The sequence below is a fragment of the Eupeodes corollae genome, chromosome 2 (assembly GCF_945859685.1).
Source record: "Eupeodes corollae chromosome 2, idEupCoro1.1, whole genome shotgun sequence".
Classification (NCBI taxonomy): domain Eukaryota; kingdom Metazoa; phylum Arthropoda; class Insecta; order Diptera; family Syrphidae; genus Eupeodes; species Eupeodes corollae.
Window position 1 is genome coordinate 27,351,067 of NC_079148.1, and position 19,561 is coordinate 27,370,627.

At 34.1% G+C, this 19,561-nt stretch overlaps 1 protein-coding gene and 1 long non-coding RNA gene across 5 annotated transcripts in view; one reads left to right on the forward strand and one right to left on the reverse strand.

Moving 5' to 3' along the window:
- LOC129947632 (moesin/ezrin/radixin homolog 1) overlaps positions 1-19,561 on the reverse strand; it is a 66,464-nt gene that overhangs the window by 16,805 nt on the left and 30,098 nt on the right. Inside the window, exon 1 of one of the 4 annotated variants that reach the window (XM_056058269.1) lies at positions 6,632-6,759. The exons of the other annotated variants lie outside the window; for them this stretch is intronic. The gene's annotated coding sequence lies outside the window, so the exon portion shown is untranslated. Of the gene's footprint in view, positions 1-6,631; positions 6,760-19,561 lie in introns of those variants that run through there. 4 annotated transcript variants of the gene reach the window in all.
- LOC129947635 (uncharacterized) lies at positions 6,836-8,165 on the forward strand. Its single transcript, XR_008781737.1, has 2 exons — positions 6,836-7,287; positions 7,365-8,165. It is a non-coding gene; the product is annotated as an uncharacterized LOC129947635 (long non-coding RNA).

The following is a 19,561-nucleotide window of genomic DNA, read 5'->3' on the forward strand; positions in this document are numbered from 1 at the left end:
AAGAAAAAAAAAGAGTCATTTTCATTACTTGTTTTAAAGATATTGAGCTTTAAACTCGAATTAAAGGGGGGGTGCTATTCAAGTGAGCGGCACTGTATAATGAAATAACATCTTTCATTTATTATTTTAACGATAAATTAAATTGTCAGTCATAATTTTTTATAAAATGTACTATTATATATTGTACGCATGTACATATTTTATTTACTATGACTTTTTGATAACTTAATGTGTTGATGAAATAAGATTTCAAGAAGCAGATGCGGGCGGTGTAAACAAAGTTTTAAAAAAACCTACAGTCAGACATGTGTGTAGGCTAATTTGTTAAGTGATTCATTGCTAGAATTAGTGTTTTTAAAATGTCAAAGAAAAAATTATATAAGAACATTTCTATAATTGTCTATGAGAGATTACTTTCCTGTACTCTGTTTTTGGCTTAAAAAAACAAGCTTCTTTATAAAACTATTAAATTCTTTTAGATTTGTATTTAACAAAAGGAATAGAATTAAGCGTGATAAGAAAATGTTCTCCAATAAAATTTTATTGATACATTTGAATTCCAATGCAAAAAAAAATAATTTCTCCCAGGCCAATAGAACACGATTTAAAATAGAGTTTTAAGTTGTCATTGTGTTTGTGTTCTTTCTAATTGGTGGAGCTAGTGTCGATTTAACTGTCAATTTTTATTTAAATTTGTGTTTGCTTGATGCAAGGAAAAAAGCTTGATTCGACAAATGAAACATTTCTAAAATATTTTTAATACAATTTTTAAAATACAACAAATCATTGTTTTTGGATACAATTTACATTTGTCAATATTGAGATCTGAAGTGGAATCGGGTAAGGTGATTTGTGATAGGTGACAGTCACAATCAACAAATTCGATCTGTGTAAGGTGACAGTCACCGGAGACAATCGCGATTTGGTGACTTTTTCTAGGGACAGCTCTATAGTTGTCACTTTCATTGGAAATTGATTTTTATTTTTAGTTGCTGAAATTTCAAGACAATATGAATGTGTTTGTGCCTTTGATTTTACCTTCTGAAAATGAAAATATTAATCATAATAGAAATGTCCGGCTCTTAAGGATTGTTAATCCGCAATAAAATAAACATTCTTGATCTTCCAAGTCCAAAGTAAGTACGCATATGTGCTATATATGCGGTCAACACACATTCCCCCTATTCTTCGATTAGCCTAGACTTTAAATTTTCTTGGAGGTGGTGGCTACCAAAGGCAAGTTGACGTTGACTGGTCAGCTCCATGGGGCCAAAGTACTGTTTGTGAGGTTATTTCTTTGACCTTAAAACAAATGGAGAGAAAATTGTGCCCACTTACAATCAAATTTAATCAATGGGCTTCAGAAGCAACAAAAATGTTCTTCTACGAAAAATATCAAATTCCTGGAGTCAGGATTTTGTTTCTTGGTAAAAATAAACTAATTTTATTACTTGTTTTTTATTTAATTATTTGTTTCCTAGTAATCGGCTGCATTGATGGGAGTCATATTATGATTCTCCGCCCTTCGGAAATTGAGCATATGTATTTCAATAGAAAAGGAAGACATAGTGTAAACGCTATGATCTTTAGTCAATTTTTTGATTCATTAATTTTTGTTGCCTAGATCTGCAACGAGAACAGAAAAGATCTGGCAATAAATGCAAAATATGGCGGGAGTGCTCACGACAGCTTTGTATGGAGACAGAGTGCTCAACGAGAAAAGTTAAATGCTGACTATTGTGCAGGCAGAACATCATCGTGGCTACTTGGTACATCAAAGCTTATAATTACATAATAATCCGGTTAGCTTCAGATCGGTTTTTGAATACAACCACTGCAATTGTAACAAACGTCAGTGAATTTCTTTTAAAGTGATACCAAATTCTAAGCAAAATTTGGTGATCACCGTACACAGACGCAAAAATTAGTTTGATCACTTTTTATGATCACAAAGGTGACAATCAAAAATCACCTTAGCCGATTCCACCCCTGGTATTTGATTTAAATTGATTCAATCTATTCAAGCCCATGCAAACCTTAGTAAATAGATGTCTTCGTAACATCCTAAGGATTTTCTGGCCAAACCGTGTTGCAAATGAGGTCCTTCATAGAAGGACAGTTCAGGAACCTATAGAATCTATAATACGAAGACGTAAGTGGCAATGGATTGGACATACGCTTCGAAAAGGTAACGACTGCATTGGAGGCCAAGCAATGCAGTGGAATCCGCTTACACAAAAAGGAAGAAGAGCTGGACGACCGAGAAGCACATGGCACAAAACAGTCTTATTTATTTAATCCGTTAATTATCTAACGTTAATATAAACTTATAGCTATTTACATAATTTTTAATTTAAAATTTTAATTAATATAGAAAAAAATAAATACTATAACAAATTAAAAAATCTTTCTTTAAATTGTTTACTTTTAACATTGTCATTAACAGATGAAATTAAATTATAAAATTTATTGAAGACTGAAATCAATTGATTTAAAGGGCTATTCATACCATAGTTAGTTCTGCTAAAGATCGGACATAAAGGTATCTGTCTTCTTATGCTAGTTGGGCTATAGCTAAAATTTAGACGATTCAGAGCTGTTGCGGATATAATAGAACCATTAATTAATTTTAAAATAAAACAAAATTGGAGATATTGTCTATGTTGTGAAAGTGTAGGGAGCTTTATTAGCAAAAGTCTCTGAGAATAAGGAGGTGGTGTAAATATTTGGGAAAACGGAAGAAAACGAAGACAAAAACGCATAAATCTTTTTTGGATACTTTCAAGTCTGTCAATATGGACTGAATAGTATGGTGCCCATATAACACAGCCGTATTCAAGTATTGGCCTTACAAATGATACATAAAGAAGTTTTAAGACGTATGGGTCACGAAAGTCACGAGAAAAACGTTTAATAAAACCTAGAATTTTGTTAGCTTTTTTAACTATAAAGTTATAATGGTCACAGAACGTTAATTTACTGTCAAGAATAACACCTAAATCAGAGGAAACGGAAAGCTTACAAAGGGAGGAAGAATCTAATAAATAGTTATAATCTATAATTGTTTTTTTGCGTGTAAAACACATAGTTTTACATTTGTCAATATTCAATAAAAGTCGGTTTGTATTGCACCATTCCCTAAAACTATGAAGATCTTCTTGAAGCAGTGAGCAGTCATTAATTGAACTAATAGATTTGAAAATTTTAATGTCATCAGCGTATATTAAAACGGAGGAGTTTTTTATAACGGATGTTATGTCATTTATATATAAGATAAATAATAAAGGACCTAAATGGCTACCCTGTGGAACACCAGAGTTGACGTAAAATTGGTCGGAGAATTCATTTCTGAATATAACGCTATAACTTCTGTTCTTGAGATAAGACGCGATCCACGTCAAGAATTTGTCGTCAAACCCTAAGGCCTTAAGTTTATGGACTAAAGTCTTGTGACACAATTTGTCAAAGGCTTTGCTGAAATCTGTGAATACGCAATCTACTTGTTTACGATCTTCGAAAGAGTCAAGGCAGAAAGAAGTGAAGTGAAGTAGGTTTGTAATTGTTGATTTATTCTGGACGAAACCATGTTGATTTTCACATACAATTGAATTACAATTAAAGGATAACATCTTACAGATAATGGACTCAAATAGTTTGAGAATAACGGAAAGTTTGGCAATCGGCCGGTAATTCGTTATTTCATTCTTAGATCCTTTTTTATGAATCGGAGTTATAAATGCACTTTTCCATTATAGTGGGAAAACTGAGCTTCTAAGAGATTCATTGAACAAAACAAACAGAGGGTACGATAAATGAGACACACATTTTTTTAAAACACATGATGGTACTCCATCAGGGCCAGGGTGAAAACAGTCATCAAGTTCTGAGACACAACGAACAATTGAATCCTCACATATTGTCAAGTCAAGTGAGTTAAGGTGAGGATAATTTTGGGCTGGAAAGAACGAATGGGGAATTTGAAAAGAAGGAGGTACGTCGAAAGCATCTTTGAAGAAATTAGCAAACATATTTGAAATTATTTGGGAGTCATGACTTGTTGTGTTATTAAAAGACATAGAGTTTGGGTAACCGTCAGTTTTTCTTTTACTTTTCACGAAATCCCAGAAGTTTTTTGGGGTCTGTTTCAATTCATTTTCAATTTTTATAATATAGTGAGAGTTTAGAATATTGGAGTAGTCAATGAAAATATTTTTAAGTTCGGAGTAAATCGTGAAGTCTTCTTCTGCTCTAGTTTTACTAAATTTTAGCCATGCCTTATTTCTTTTATTTTTTAAGTTTTTTAATTGAGTGTCAAACCATGGTGGAGTTTTAGATTTATAGCGAGATTTCCGTAATGGCGTAGTTTCATAAAAATAGTTAAAAATAATACTATAAAAATTTAGACACATGTCATCAATATTACGATTTAGGAGCAGTTGATTCCAGTCAACATTACACAATAAGTTAGTTAGTTCATTAAAGTTACATTTTTTAAAATTGAATTCAAGTTTTTCATTTGATGTATTAGGGATATTGCACACATTTATATTCAGTGATATATTTAAAGCTGGGTGGTGACGGTCTTCTTCTACTAGTTTAACATCGGCTGGAGATACAGCTACGTCAGTATTTATCGTGTCGGAGAAAAATATTAGGTCCAAATATTTGTTGTATTGATTGGCAACTCCATTAAATTGAACAAGTCCACAAGAAGCTAAACCATCAATAATTGTGAATTCATTGGTGCTCGTTGGACTGATAGGTGTAAAATAGTTGAAATCTGACGATTTTGTCCAGTTGAGGTTCGGAAGATTGAAATCACCTATGATGAGCAGTTCATCATTAGGTTCCATTTGGTCGTGGATCTTCTCAGTTAAATGCATGCAATTTTCATAGACAAAACTGGTAGATCTTGGAGGTATGTATACTGAGATGATAAAGAGATAACCTGTTTCCAATTTGATTTTAATACATAGCATTTCGACGTCAGAAAGATCAAAAGAATCAACCAAAGTGCATATAAGGTAGTTTTTTACCGCGAATAGTATTCCACCACCGACTGTCTCCGAGTCGCTCGATTGGTGCCTATCTCGTCTAAAAACTTGGTAAGTTGAGTCAAAGAGTTCGGTATCTATGAAGGAATTATTTAGCCATGTTTCTGTAAAAGTAATTATGTCATGTTGTAGATTGTTAATATTTTTATAGATCGTATTGATCTTTGTCCTTAGGCCATTGACGTTTTGGTAATAAATCAAAACTTGTTTAATCTGCCTCTTTGATAATAATGCATTGTCCGGGTCTCTTGAAAAGGGTTAAAGGATGACGACTTTATATTATTATTTTGTTTATTCTCGAATTCGTGTATTATGATCCCTTTCGGCCAAAGCGATGTTGAGTTTAGAAGGTGGAAGATTGAGTCTGGAACTCTTATCTTAAAAGATTCATATTTCGAGTGGTTTCGATGAATCATTTTCTCAACTTTTAATAGCGACGTATCAGTCTTGTTCGAAATAAAGTTTTTAATATCGAGGGCGTTTGTTGAAGGGGCAAGTTTAGATAAAAATAAAGTTCGATGGCCTTCTACTACTTTCAATCCACATGAGATAGGTGAGTTTAGATGAGTTTTCTTTGGAAGGGATGAAAATAACAATGAGTTTGCTAACGTTGATGATGATGGGTTTGAATTTGCGAGTAATGGCTCTATTGATGATATTGAAGTTGCTTTTGCTTTGATCGGGACTGAAGATGTTGATAAGGTTAGAGTTGATTGAAGATGTTGAGAAGGGAGTTCAGATGCAGAGGGAGAAGCGGCCCTGGCAGGCTTCTTCGTTGAGGGATTAGCTTCACTATATTCGGCGTCAGTTTCGTCAATTTTCCGCTTTAATGATGCTGCATCGTTTAGCGATCGGCTATGAGTCATTTCATTTTCGACACTATGAGAATCCATGTTGTGAATTGTGTCAGTTTCGTCAGTTATTTGGTTTAAAGATGAGGTGTCATTTAGCGGTCCACTATGAGTCATTTCGACTTTTTTTTTGGTGACAAAGTGGTTATTTTGTCAACTTTTTCGGTAAGACGAAGTAATTGGTTATGCAGCTTTTCTAGATTATATTTGTTTTGTATTATGTCGCGAGTAATGTTAATCTGTGCAAACGGATCGCACTCGTCACAGAAAAAGTAAAAAGATTTCCTTTCCTTGAAAAGCTTAATAGTACTATAAGGGGCGTCAATACATTTCATGTGATATGATCGTCGACAGTTGCCGCGGAATCGAGGCGGAATCAGTGTCACTAGGCAAGAGTTGGAGGGAGCTGAAACACATCTCTGGAAACGGTACACGATGTCGCGTAGGCGTAGAAGAGGCCCTATGCCCATAGGTCTGAGGACCTAATTAAGTATTTAAGCCCATGGAACGGCCGAAAAGAAAATAAGTAACAATTTAATACATTTTTTTCAAATATTTATATGTAAATTGAAAATGAACAACAAATTAAACATTATAATTAGTTTTGCCTTAACGAAATAAAATTCTAATTGTTCAAGGTTAGTAAAATTGAATATTTCAGTTCTGACCTTATGGAAAGGTGTTGTTAATTTTGTAATTGTTTATTAATTGTTTTTATACACTCACTTGTGAGTCACTGAAACTTTGCGTACTGTATTGAACTTCTGGTAGACACTTATGAGGAATAAATGAAAACTTAAGAATTTACATATCAAATTTTAACATTAAAATTTCTGTCAAAATTTAAAATTCTTAACTATCGTACCTGGATTATACACTGTGAACTAAACTTAGTAACATCTATCAACTTGAATCAAGGCCTCATAATTTTAAATGTAATTTACAAGGCTAAAAAGTCACGAAATGTCGTCGTTTCTAACCTGAGATGCGATGCGTATGTTTATAAGCATCACAATTGAATAATACTTTAATCGTCAACATCAATATTATGTATGTACCTTCATAAATATCATCTCCCAATCAGAAAACGACGACGTCATTCATCTTACAATTAAAGCTACAGCAAATAATAAAAATATAGTAATAAAAATGATTTATATTCATATTCAACTGCTGCACTCGCGATGTTTACACTTGAACTCACCATGTGTCCATTAAAACGCTCATAAAAATTGCTTTCGATGAACGTATAAATTGCAATGTAAACACGAGCATCGTTTATTAGTATTTTGAACGTGTTTTGAACCAGGGGTAAACCACTTGTCAAAGTTTTGACTTAAAATGTATTCAAATTTAAAAAAATAAAAAAATGAAAAAAACGGGTGATTTAAATGACGCCAGCATACGAGTAATAACAATTACTATATGTACATATTTTTATTATTTTATATTTCAAAAGGAACATTTTTACTATGACATATTTGGTGGTGCCAAGCAGTGTCAAGGTTTCTGAGGTAGAACAAATCAAGACTCAATGCAAGATTTTTAAAATTCATACAATAAAAATATATTCTATTGAGAAGGATTGATTCCCAAAACAGGCATTTAACAATGATGTCATTCAAAACCACAACAGAAAATTAAACATCACTTACAATAATATGTTTCTGTGACCGTGGGGTTTTTTGTTTTATCATTTAGTCATTTTTAACCCAACTTGATAACCAAATTCTGTGGAAGTTGTCGGTTAAATAATTCGAAGAATTTGACGTTTTATGTACAACTAAATCTACGAGTATATAGGCATCATCGTACAGAATAAAACCGATTAAACTTGACACATATTTGAACATTCCACTTTGTGATTTATGCGAAGTAAACAATGCAATGAAAAATGGGGAGTGTGGCTGTGGGGCAGGCAGACAAGCCTGCCTATACACTAAATGAGAATGACGATGGCAGTCGAAACGAAAACAAGAAGGAAAAAAAGTGAGAATATGTCAGACACGATAAAAGTCTATAAATAGATTTGAGAGGAAACATTGAAAGATAGTCTTGCCGATTTTGGAAGAATATTTAACACACAATTAAGTGATTTAACACAGAAAAAAAAACAAAAAGAAGGAACATTATCTTAAATGCAAGGAAACGACGATAGAGAAAGTGACAGGCATTGTCTTTTCACAATGGAAATTCCTGAGACAAAAGTACAAATTCGAAATTAAACTGTCAACACAATATTCATCTTGAAAAATGTTAAGATGTCAAAAAACAAAGAAAAAATACTTCACAATACAGTAGAGGGTAGGTCTAGGTAGTAAAGGGTGATTTTTTTGAGGTTAGGATTTTCATGCATTAGTATTTGACAGATCACGCGGGATTTCAGACATGGTGTCAAAGAGAAAGATGCTCAGTATGCTTTGACATTTCATCATGAATAGACTTACTAACGAGCAAGGCTTGCAAATCATTGAATTTTATTACCAAAATCAGTGTTCGGTTCGAAATGTGTTTCGCGCTTTACGTCCGATTTATGGTCTACATAATCGACCAAGTGAGCAAACAATTAATGCGATTGTGACCAAGTTTCGCACTCAGTTTACTTTATTGGAAATTAAACCAACCACACGAATGCGTACAGTGCGTACAGAAGAGAATATTGCGTCTGTTTCTGAGAGTGTTGCTGAAGACCGTGAAATGTCGATTCGTCGCCGTTCGCAGCAATTGGGTTTGGGTTATACGACCACATGGAAGATTTTACGCAAAGATCTTGGTGTAAAACCGTATAAAATACAGCTCGTGCAAGAACTGAAGCCGAACGATCTGCCACAACGTCGAATTTTCAGTGAATGGGCCCTAGAAAAGTTGGCAGAAAATCCGCTTTTTTATCGACAAATTTTGTTCAGCGATGAGGCTCATTTCTGGTTGAATGGCTACGTAAATAAGCAAAATTGCCGCATTTGGAGTGAAGAGCAACCAGAAGCCGTTCAAGAACTGCCCATGCATCCCGAAAAATGCACTGTTTGGTGTGGTTTGTACGCTGGTGGAATCATTGTATTTGTATTTTTTTAAAGATGCTGTTAGACGCAACGTTACGGTGAATGGCGATCGCTATCGTTTGTTGCCAAATATGGAAGAACTAAACTTGGTTGACATGTGGTTTCAACAAGATGGCGCTACATGCCACTCAGCTCGCGATTCTATGGCCATTTTGAGGGAAAACTTCGGAGAACAATTCATCTCAAGGAATGGACCGGTAAGTTGGCCACCAAGATCATGCGATTTGACGCCCTTAGACTATTTTTTGTGGGGCTACGTCAAGTCTAAAGTCTACACAAATAAGCCAGCAACTATTCCAGCTTTGGATGACAACATTTCCGAAGAAATTCGGGCTATTCCGGCCGAAATGCTCGAAAAACTTACCCAAAATTGGACTTTCCGAATGGACCACCTAAGACGCAGCCGCGGTCAACATTTAAATGAAATTATCTTCAAAAAGTAAATGTCATGGACCAATCTAACGTTTCAAATAAAGAATCGATGAGATTTTGCAAATTTTATGCGTTTTTTTTTTTAAAAAAAGTTCTCAAGCTCTTAAAAAATTACCGTTTATATGCATATACAGTGAATCATAAAAGTCTGCGTACAAATAAAACAAATGGAAATAACTTATAAATTCCGCTTTATTTTAAGAATAACTTCATGAAATATGCTTCCGTGCTTTATTAAATTTTATGTATTCTTACAAAATAAAAATTAAAGCTTATAAAAAAAAAAGATATTAAAAAAAACACTAACAAAATTTGTCCCAAAAAAGGCTGCACATGACACTGTTCTTACTTAGAAACAATTGTGAAGTGCAACGAGAAATTAACTGTTATCTTGTCAATTGTGTTTTGCTGGCTTCTTTATATAATTATCAGTTGAAAATTTGAGTTAGCAAAGCTGAAAATTATTATAATTTGAGTTGATAAAGTGAAAAATAGTTGTGATAGAGCTAATTTTTAAAATGAGTCGAAAAAATTGTGAAATTCCTATGGATACCAGGTCAATTATTATTGAGCTTGTTGTACAAGGGGACTACATTACGAAAAATTGGTGATATTGTTCACAGAAGTCATTCCTCTGTCCAAAGAGTGGTGAAAAAAACTTTAAAAGTAAAACCACGATCAGGGCGCCCTAAAAAGGTAACCACGCGTTTAGAACACCACATACTGCGACAGGTTAAGTCGGATTCTAAAATAAGTGCTCCCAAAATCGCGTCGGGAATTTTACGAGATTTTGATGTGAACATTAATCCAGAGACAGTAAGAGTTGTTCTAAGAAAAAAATTATTTTCATGGTAGAATCGCAAGACGGAAGCCGCAAATCTCAAAAGTGAACGCTAAGAAGCGTTTAGTGTTTGCAAAGGACTGGATTAAACAACCAGACGAGTTTTGGAAAACAGTTATGTTTTGTGACGAAAGCAAATTCAATTTGTTTAAATCCGATGGCCGTACCATGGTTTGGAGGAAGCCAACATAACATTACTTCGCAAGCTGTTCTTGGCTCAGTTTTGCAGGAAGAGTGGAATAAAATTACACCTGACGATACAAAGAAGTTTGTTTCTAACATGAAAAATCGACTTAAAGCTGTTATTAGCGCTAAGGGATACCAAACAAGGTATTAAGTTAAAAAATACAGTGTCGTACGCAGACTTTTTTGGGACAAATTTTGTTAGTGTTTTAATTTTTTGTAAATATCTTTTTTTGTGAATTTGTTTATAAGCTTTAATTTTTATTTTGTAAGAATACATAAAATTAAATAAAACACGGAAGCATATTTCATTAAGATATTCCTAAAATAAAGCGGAATTTTTAAGTTATTTCCATTTGTTTTATTTGTACGCAGACTTTTTTGATTCACTGTACACTTGTTTTTGAGTAATTTTATTTTAATAATGAAAATGTTAATTTGTAAACCTTCTTTCTTTTCTTAAACTGGTGATTTTGATATCTATTGTCAATTTCTATTTCAAAAAAAAAAAAATAGATTTTTTTCGTAATAAGACTTGATTAAAAATTGATTTTCTTGTTGTCACTGTTTTATAGTTCTTTAATTTTAATGACAGTAGTGTCGGTGTCCATGCGAACTGTCAATTTTGTATTTAAATTTGTGTTCGGTTGCTGCACTTCAAATGAAATACGAGAGGCGTTCAATATATTCACGGTATCGGGGTGAAGCTGTGGTTATATATATAAATTGACTTATTTATCAAGTAATACTATTATTTTAGTGCATTCATGTAAAATTTCATATAAATGTGATTATTATTCACCGTTAAATCTCTATTTAAACAGAATCATAATGGCAACTGAGACGATGATGGTGAAAATTGAGCATCGCGCTGTAATTAAATTTCTCACTAAGCAAGGAAAAGGTCAAAAAACTATTCATGAAGAAATGGTGGCAGTTTACCAGGGTTCCGCACTTTCATTATCAACTGTGCAAAACTGGTCAAGTGAGTTCAAGAGAGGCAGAGAAAGCATTGAAGACGACCCCCGCTCCGGCGCCCCGGCTAGTGCTTGTACGGGAGAAAGCATCAAAGAAGTCGAAAAACTTGTTCTCGAGGATGCCCGAATAAAGGTGAAAATGATGGCAGAGATCACCAAGCTTTCGACTGGTACCATTCACACCATCCTTCATGACCATCTTAACCTTTCAAAGGTCAGTGCAAGGTGTGTGCCACGAATGCTCACAGCGCCTCAGAAAAAAGTGAGAATCGCATGCTGTAGAGAGCTTTTGGAGATGTGTAGTGAGAACGCGGACGGTGTTATGCATTGGATTGTTACTGGGGACGAAACATGGGTTTACCACTATGACCCTGAAAGCAAACAAGAGTCCATGCAGTGCCATAAAAAAGGAACAGACCCCCCGAAGAAGTTCAAAGTCACTCCGTCTGCCGGGAAGCTCATGGCTACAGTTTTTTGGGACTCAAACCATCAACGCCAAATCCTACGCTTCCACTTTGCATAATTTGCGGGAGGAAATTAAAAAGAAAAGACGGGGTAAACTCGCAGCGGGTGTGTTGCTTCTTCATGACAACGCTCCTGTTCACACGGCGCGAGTTTCCAAGGCTGCTGTGCGAGATTGTGGTTTTGAAGAAATTCAACATCCACCCTATAGTCCAGACCTTGCCCCTAGTGATTACTTCCTGTTTCCGGATTTGAAAAAATGTCTTCGTAGAAAAAGATTTTCGGATGATGAAGAACTCAAGTCGGCAATAAATGGGTATTTTGCAGGGAAAGAGAAAACTTATTTTTTTGAGGGTTTAAAAAAGCTTATCTCAAGATGTAACAAATGCATTGATGTTGGGGGAGATTATATTGAAAAATAAAAACAATTTAAATTGAATTCGCATTTTCTTTCATATCGATACCGAGAATATATTGAACGCCCCTCGTATATGGGCTTGATATGAATTATGTATTTCGAAAATGCCTTAACACCATTTTCAAAATCGAATTCTTATTATCAAACTGACATAAAAAGTGAATTGGCATTTGTGTAAGCCTTAATTTCTTGAAAAATTTGCAAATCTTAAATTAAAAGCAAAATCATTTACTTTGCAACATCATAAAGTTGTTGGCAAATTACAAATTACAAGTTAAATGACTTAAAGGAACAACAAGTTTTAAGTATCTGATTGACCTGCTGTCTTCTAATTAAGACGGCTTATTAGAAAATTGACTTGAACGTTAGTTTAAAAAAAATTTCCCTAACTATCAATTCAAGTCCACTTATGTCAAAATAAGAGCTGATCATGTTTTTGACTGAAAGCTGGAACTTTATTACTCTGCAAAAAACTTATTTTCTTCATATCTCCAGTTAATGTCTTGTTTAAAAGGTTCCCCTGTCAGATTTGCAAAAGAATTAGTCATGTCTTTACAATACAAAATATAAATCGTGATGGACTTGTAGCTTGCCTTAGAAGTCTTTTTGGAAATTCTAACACGATGAGTTAGAGTTGAGAGGTAAAGTAAGATTGAGAGTGTGAAAATTTTGACACCTAAGAAACTAGGCAGCTGCCTCGGTTAAAATTAAGTCATTTTGTTGTCTGAATCTGACCATTCTCTTAATGCAATTTCATTTGCTAGCTGTCAAACTGTCACTGGAAAATACATTCCAAACTCAAATAATCTACATTAAATTGTTTCAATACTAGAAAGTGAAGGATGTTAAAATCTCATTCGTGTCAGATTCCACAACACAAAGAAGTCTACATCAATTTTAAATTGATTTCAAATTTCATTTGTGAGATTTTTGAGATTTGTGCAAAATTTAAAATTTTACAATTCTCTGCCTCCATTTGCTTGTCAAAATTTGGCTATTTGGTTGTAAGCGATGACTTTTTTCCAATTTTGAAAACGGATTGAACAACATGTTGACTCTTAACAAAACAGAATTGGCCCAAATATTATTATTTGATTGATTATTTGTTATAGAAAAGTAATAGTTAATAATAAAAACTTAATGTCATAGTAACCCCTCTCGCAGTTTAATTAAGATGTAAAAAAAAGTAGGTAGAAACAAACTAACAGGAAGTTTATTCATAATTGCAATTGTAGTAGAAGGTTATCATGCCTCGTTTAATTTGGGCTTTACTGTTCGTTATCTAAATCATTAAAGATGATTAAAAGTAAATCAAATAAGCTAATTGGTAAATAAAAATAATAATTGCAAATGGGTCAAGGTTGAATATCCAAGCGCTATGCTTTTATAATTATTATTTTATCTTTACTTTGATTGTTATTTAATCACCTCACGTGTAGGTAAGTTACCTACAGATTAATAAATTATAATTAAGGAAACAGATATCATTTACATTATAGGTTTATGGGGATATGTAACGACTCTGTAAGTTGATCATGAGCAAAGTTTAAGAATGTTTCCAATTAAAAAAAAAAACAATACCACTTGTGCTGGTTATTTTATGGTACAGTTTCTACTTAAATATAAAATACTTGCTCCTATCGTTCTATGAATGACATCAATCTTAGAAGTTTATAATTACGTCATTAATTGTGTTTTTGTATGGATATACGTGTACTCACATATGCTCCTAAACAATTTTCTTCGGTTAACAGGTGTGAAATATTTCAGTTAAGTAACAAGTTTTTTTTTTACAGTAATTATCTTGTCAAAAAGTCTAATTAAATAAGCTTAAATTAATTTGGATACCGTTGTTATGCTATATACTTAAGTCTCAGTTGTTAAAAAAACAAGATTAAATCAACAATGAGTACAAAATGACTCGTTTAATAAGACATTTTACAGGTATAAGTACTTATTCTTATATATATTATGTATACACCAACGTTACAAGAGACGTTAACAAAAAAATGCTTTAAGAACGAGTTTTTTTTAAATTATGTAAATTTTATATTACGGTTTCTTTTTCCCTCTTCAGTTAATATGGAAACTTAGTGCTCGTTATGATGTAACAAAAAAGCGATAAAATAATATATGAGTAGAATACAAAAACAATAAATGAAGAATAGTTCAAGAACAGGTAAAGTTCAATCGGTTGCTTAGTTTGACAATTAATTAAGTTAGATAATATTTTCTTTGGATAAATGCTTATAAATAATAAATGATATGCCAATATTTTTTGTATTTTTAAGAACAAATATCTTTTCCAGCTATTGTTAATGTTGTTTTAACCTGGGGACAGGTGAGCTTTTCCAATGAAACCCGGAGTGATTGTATAGCACTTTCATATTAATGTATGTTCAACTAAGCATATAAGTGAAAATTACATACAGTGGTGGAAAAATAATTAGAAACAAACTTTTCGTTTTACTTTTTTATTTACAAAAGGTAGAAAACCTTATTAAAACTAAATAAATATTAACAAATAACAAAAACAATGTTATTTTATATAAACTTATGAAAAAGTTATTAAAAAAAACTATAACATAAATAGCACTATATTCGAAAAAAAAAAAAAAACAAAATAAAAGTGTGGAAAAATAATTAGAAACATCAGTTCACTGAAAAAGAAAAATACAAATAAAAGGTAAAGAAATTATATTTTCTACTTCAAAATACCTTTGTTCGATTGAAAAAATCAATATTTTGTGGGGTAACCCTTATTAGCAATTACAGCTGCACACCGTTTCTAACTACCAAATCTTGACAGCGTTGAAGTGGGATATTCCGCCAAGCTTCTTCTATGTTTTTGAAGAGCTCATTTGAGTTTTTGGAAGTTTTGACTCCCAAACTTCTCTCAACGTCAGCCCACAAGTTTTCGATCGGATTGAGATCAGGGCTTTGTGCTGGCCAGCTTAAAACATTGATGTTTTCTTCCTCAAACCAAGACTTCACTAAACGTGAAGTGTGTTTAGGATCATTATCCTGTTGAAAAATTTATGAAACTGGCAAATGATCAAAAGTATATGGCTCCATAACATTTTCCAATATGTTTTTATACATTTGCTGATCCATTCGGCCATCGATGCGCACAATAGGACCAACGCCATGCCACGAAAAGGCTCACCAAACCATCACATTTCCACCACCATGTTTGATCGTTTTGATGGTATACTTAGGATCGAGTTCTTTGTTAATTGGGCGTCTTACATATCTTTTACCATCAGATCCAAACATATTAAATTTTGATTCATCGCTCCAGAATACTTTTTTCCAAAATGCTAATGGTTTTTGTCCATGTTCCTTGGCAAATGCTAATCAACGTTTTAAATTTTTTTGAGCAGTGCAACCCCGCAAACCTACTTTCAGCAATCTATTCCTTATTGTCCTAGACGTTACTCCTGTACTTAATTGGCATGACACAGCTGAATGAATTTCCTTGCTGGTCGCAAAAAGGGTTGGCCTTGCTAAGCCTACAAATAAGTCTATCTTCTTTGGCAGTTGTTTTTCTTGTACGGTTTTTCCTTTTGGGAGTTTTCGTGCTGCCTGTCTCCCTTAATTGCTCCATACACCATCTTTTTGGAGCAAAGCAAATCCTTGGCGATGTTATCCATGGTAGCTTTTTCCTTGCAGTACTTGTGGATAATTATCTTCCTTAGCTCTGGTGTGCAGCTCTTGTTTTTACCCATTTTTTTTGAACTAGATAGTAAAGATAAGATATTTGAACAAACAAAAATGTAGCGCCAAAGATTTACCGTTAAATAATATCACTTCTTCAATATTTGCTCACTGTTTATAATTATTTTTCCAAGCTTACATTTCAAATATTCTTTTGTAAGCTGGTTTAAATTGCCGATATTAACAAATTAACAGTTTATGAAACCTGCAAACTAAAAACATGCTCCACAATAGCAGCAAAAAGAGAACTGTATTTTACCGTTTATCATTTTTTGTGTGTGAAGAGCATAAACAATGATAAGAAAAGTGCATATGTCTACTCTTTTCATTGTTTCTAATTAGTTTTCCACCACTGTACATGTGTATATGAAAATGGATCTATTGCATCCCTTCAGTATGATTCATCAAATAATGTGATCCTAGTGTTTTCCTTCTAGTCTAGACTACTCGCCTTTTCCTTAGGTTGGGTTCCTAAGATGTTTCTATCCATTAGAAGTCAAAGAGACCTGCTTGATATTTTTATTCAACAGTCAGCCTTTGGAACGACTAAGGAAACGGGTTTTTTATGAGAAGAAATAATACTCATGAGATTATCTCACTCTTGACAAGGGACATTACTCTTAATAGCAAAAATATTTTGCTGTCTGACGATGACATTACAGTCAAATTCACCATTTCGCTGCAGGCTACAAAATACATTTATTCGTCAAAAATATTATGTTTGCTTGAGATCCAGACCAACTGGTAACTGTTTCTTTTGAACACAATGTGGATGAATTTGATGGGTGTGGAAAAAAGCAATTTGATTTTTTATATAAAGGGTGATTTTTTTGAGGTTAGGATTTTCATGCATTAGTATTTGACAGATCACGCGGGATTTCAGACATGGCGTCAAAGAGAAAGATGTTCAGTATGCTTTGACATTTCATCATAAATAGACTTACTAACGAGCAACGCTTGCAAATCATTGAATTTTATTACCAAAATCAGTGTTCGGTTCGAAATGTGTTTCGCGCTTTACGTCCGATTTATGGTCTACATAATCGACCAAGTGAGCAAACAATTAATGCGATTGTGACCAAGTTTCGCACTCAGTTTACTTTATTGGACATTAAACCAACCACACGAATGCGTACAGTGCGTACAGAAGAGAATATTGCGTCTGTTTTTGAGTGTTGCTGAAGACCGTGAAATGTCGATTCGTCGCCGTTCGCAGCAATTGGGTTTGTGTTATTCGACGACATGGAAGTTTTAACCCAAAGATCTTGGTGTAAAACCGTATAAAATACAGCTCTTGCAAGAACTGAAGCCGAACGATCTGCCACAACGTCGAATTTTCAGTGAATGGGCCCTAGAAAAGTTGGCAGAAAATCCGCTTTTTTATCGACAAATTTTGTTCAGCGATGAGGCTCATTTCTGGTTGAATGGCCACGTAAATAAGCAAAATTGCCGCATTTGGAGTGAAGAGCAACCAAAAGCCGTTCAAGAACTGCCCATGTATCCCGAAAAATGCACTGTTTGGTGTGGTTTGTACGCTGGTGGAATCATTGGACCGTATTTTTTCAAAGATGCTGTTGGACGCAACGTTACGGTTAATGGCGATCGCTATCGTTCAATGCTAACAAACTTTTTGTTGCCAAAAATGGAAGAACTGAACTTCGTTGACATGTGGTTTCAACAAGATGGCGCTACATGCCACACAGCTCGCGATTCTATGGCCATTTTGAGGGAGAACTTCGGAGAACAATTCATCTCAAGGAATGGACCGGTAAGTTGGCCAACAAGATCATGCGATTTGACGCCCTTAGACTATTTTTTGTGGGGCTACGTCAAGTCTAAAGTCTACACAAATAAGCCAGCAACTATTCCAGCTTTGGAAGACAAGATTTCCGAAGAAATTCGGGCTATTCCGGCCGAAATGCTCGAAAAAGTTACCCAAAATTGGACTTTCCGAATAGACCACCTAAGACGCAGCCTCGGTCAACATTTAAGTGAAATTATCTTCAAAAAGTAAATGTCATGGACCAATCTAACGTTTCAAATAAAGAATCGATGAGATTTTGCAAATTTTATGCGTTTTTTTTTTTAAAGTTCTCAAGCTCTTAAAAAATCACCGTTTACTATATAAAATCATTGAAATAAAATAAAAGTTGGTTCCAATGTGGAAAAGACCATAACAACGACGATATCGCTAGACGTATGTAGGTACTCTGTTTTAAGATCTGTAACGAAATCAGGGTGTATGTTATAGTTTATAGTAGACAGTTGGCCTTAGAAAACGATATACACTACCGGTCAAAAGTTTGAGACCACCTCCGAAATTTGAAAAATATCGAGTTTTAACCCCTAAACTGAAGTTTAAGGAAAAAAGTTAATACGTGAAAAAAGTGAAGAGCATGTCTAGTTGTAAATGATAGAAAAATATAAACTAGTTTTATTCTTAACATAAATTATTTATTTAAAAAACCAATAAAAGCTCTAAATTGAGTTTTCATCAAAAAACCCTCCTTTAAATTCAATAATTTTTTTACAATTCTGTTCAATCTTCTTACAAGGTTTTGTATTTTTTCTTGTGGAATATTATTCCAGCAATTTTGTAGAGTTTCCCAAAGAGCAGATTCCGATGTTATGTGGTGATTCCGGACATTTCTGTCAAAGCTCAATGGGGTTAATATCTGGAGACTGCGGTGCCCATACCATTACTTTTAGAATTTTCTCATCTTCTTTTTGTTTGAGGTATCCCCGGCAAAGTTTTGAAGTGTGTTTCGGGTCATTGTCTTGCTGGAATACAAAACCTTCAAGGATTAATGAGTCCAGATACCAAAACGTGGTCTTCCAATATCGTTTTTTAGACTTCTTCATCCATTCTTCCGATCACTCGTGTTAGATCTCCTGCTCCATCGAAGGAAAAACAGTCTGGTAGCATCTTCTGCTCAGCACTGCGCCTGACGTACACTTTGCGATTAGAGCCAAATATCTCAAACTTGGACTCATTGCTCCATAAGATTCTGTTGAAGTCTTCATCTGTCCAATCCTTATGAGTTTTGGTCCATTCCAACCGTTTGATCTTGTTTTGGGGCCGTAGAAGTGGTTTCCGCACTGCAACGCGCCCAAAAAGTCCAGCATGCCTTAGCCTTCGTTGTATCGTTGATACAGATAATGGTTCTTGCCGGATTTCATTGATTTCGTCGCGTATTCCTGGTGCCGTTTTCTTCTGAGTGAGTCTTGGAAGTAATTTGCTTGATTTAAGCTCATATTGAGTTTGGAGTACAACACTCTACTGAGGGACTCGCGAGCAGTAGCTTTAAAACCATCCCGAACAGAGTTTCGTGTTTTCCAATTATGCGATAGAGCTTCTCCTTCAAATCAACCAAGTTTCTTTCTTCAATTAAAACTTCTTCATCAAAACTGATTGCCATATTTTTCCATTTCCTCATCCACTAATCCTCATTTCTTATTTCGTAACGCAGCATTTTCTTGAATAGGCCCTCATCTGGTTTAAAAATGTTTACGATATAATCCGCTTGAGTCTTTAATGTACTGGCAAACAGTTTAGAAAGACCTGTT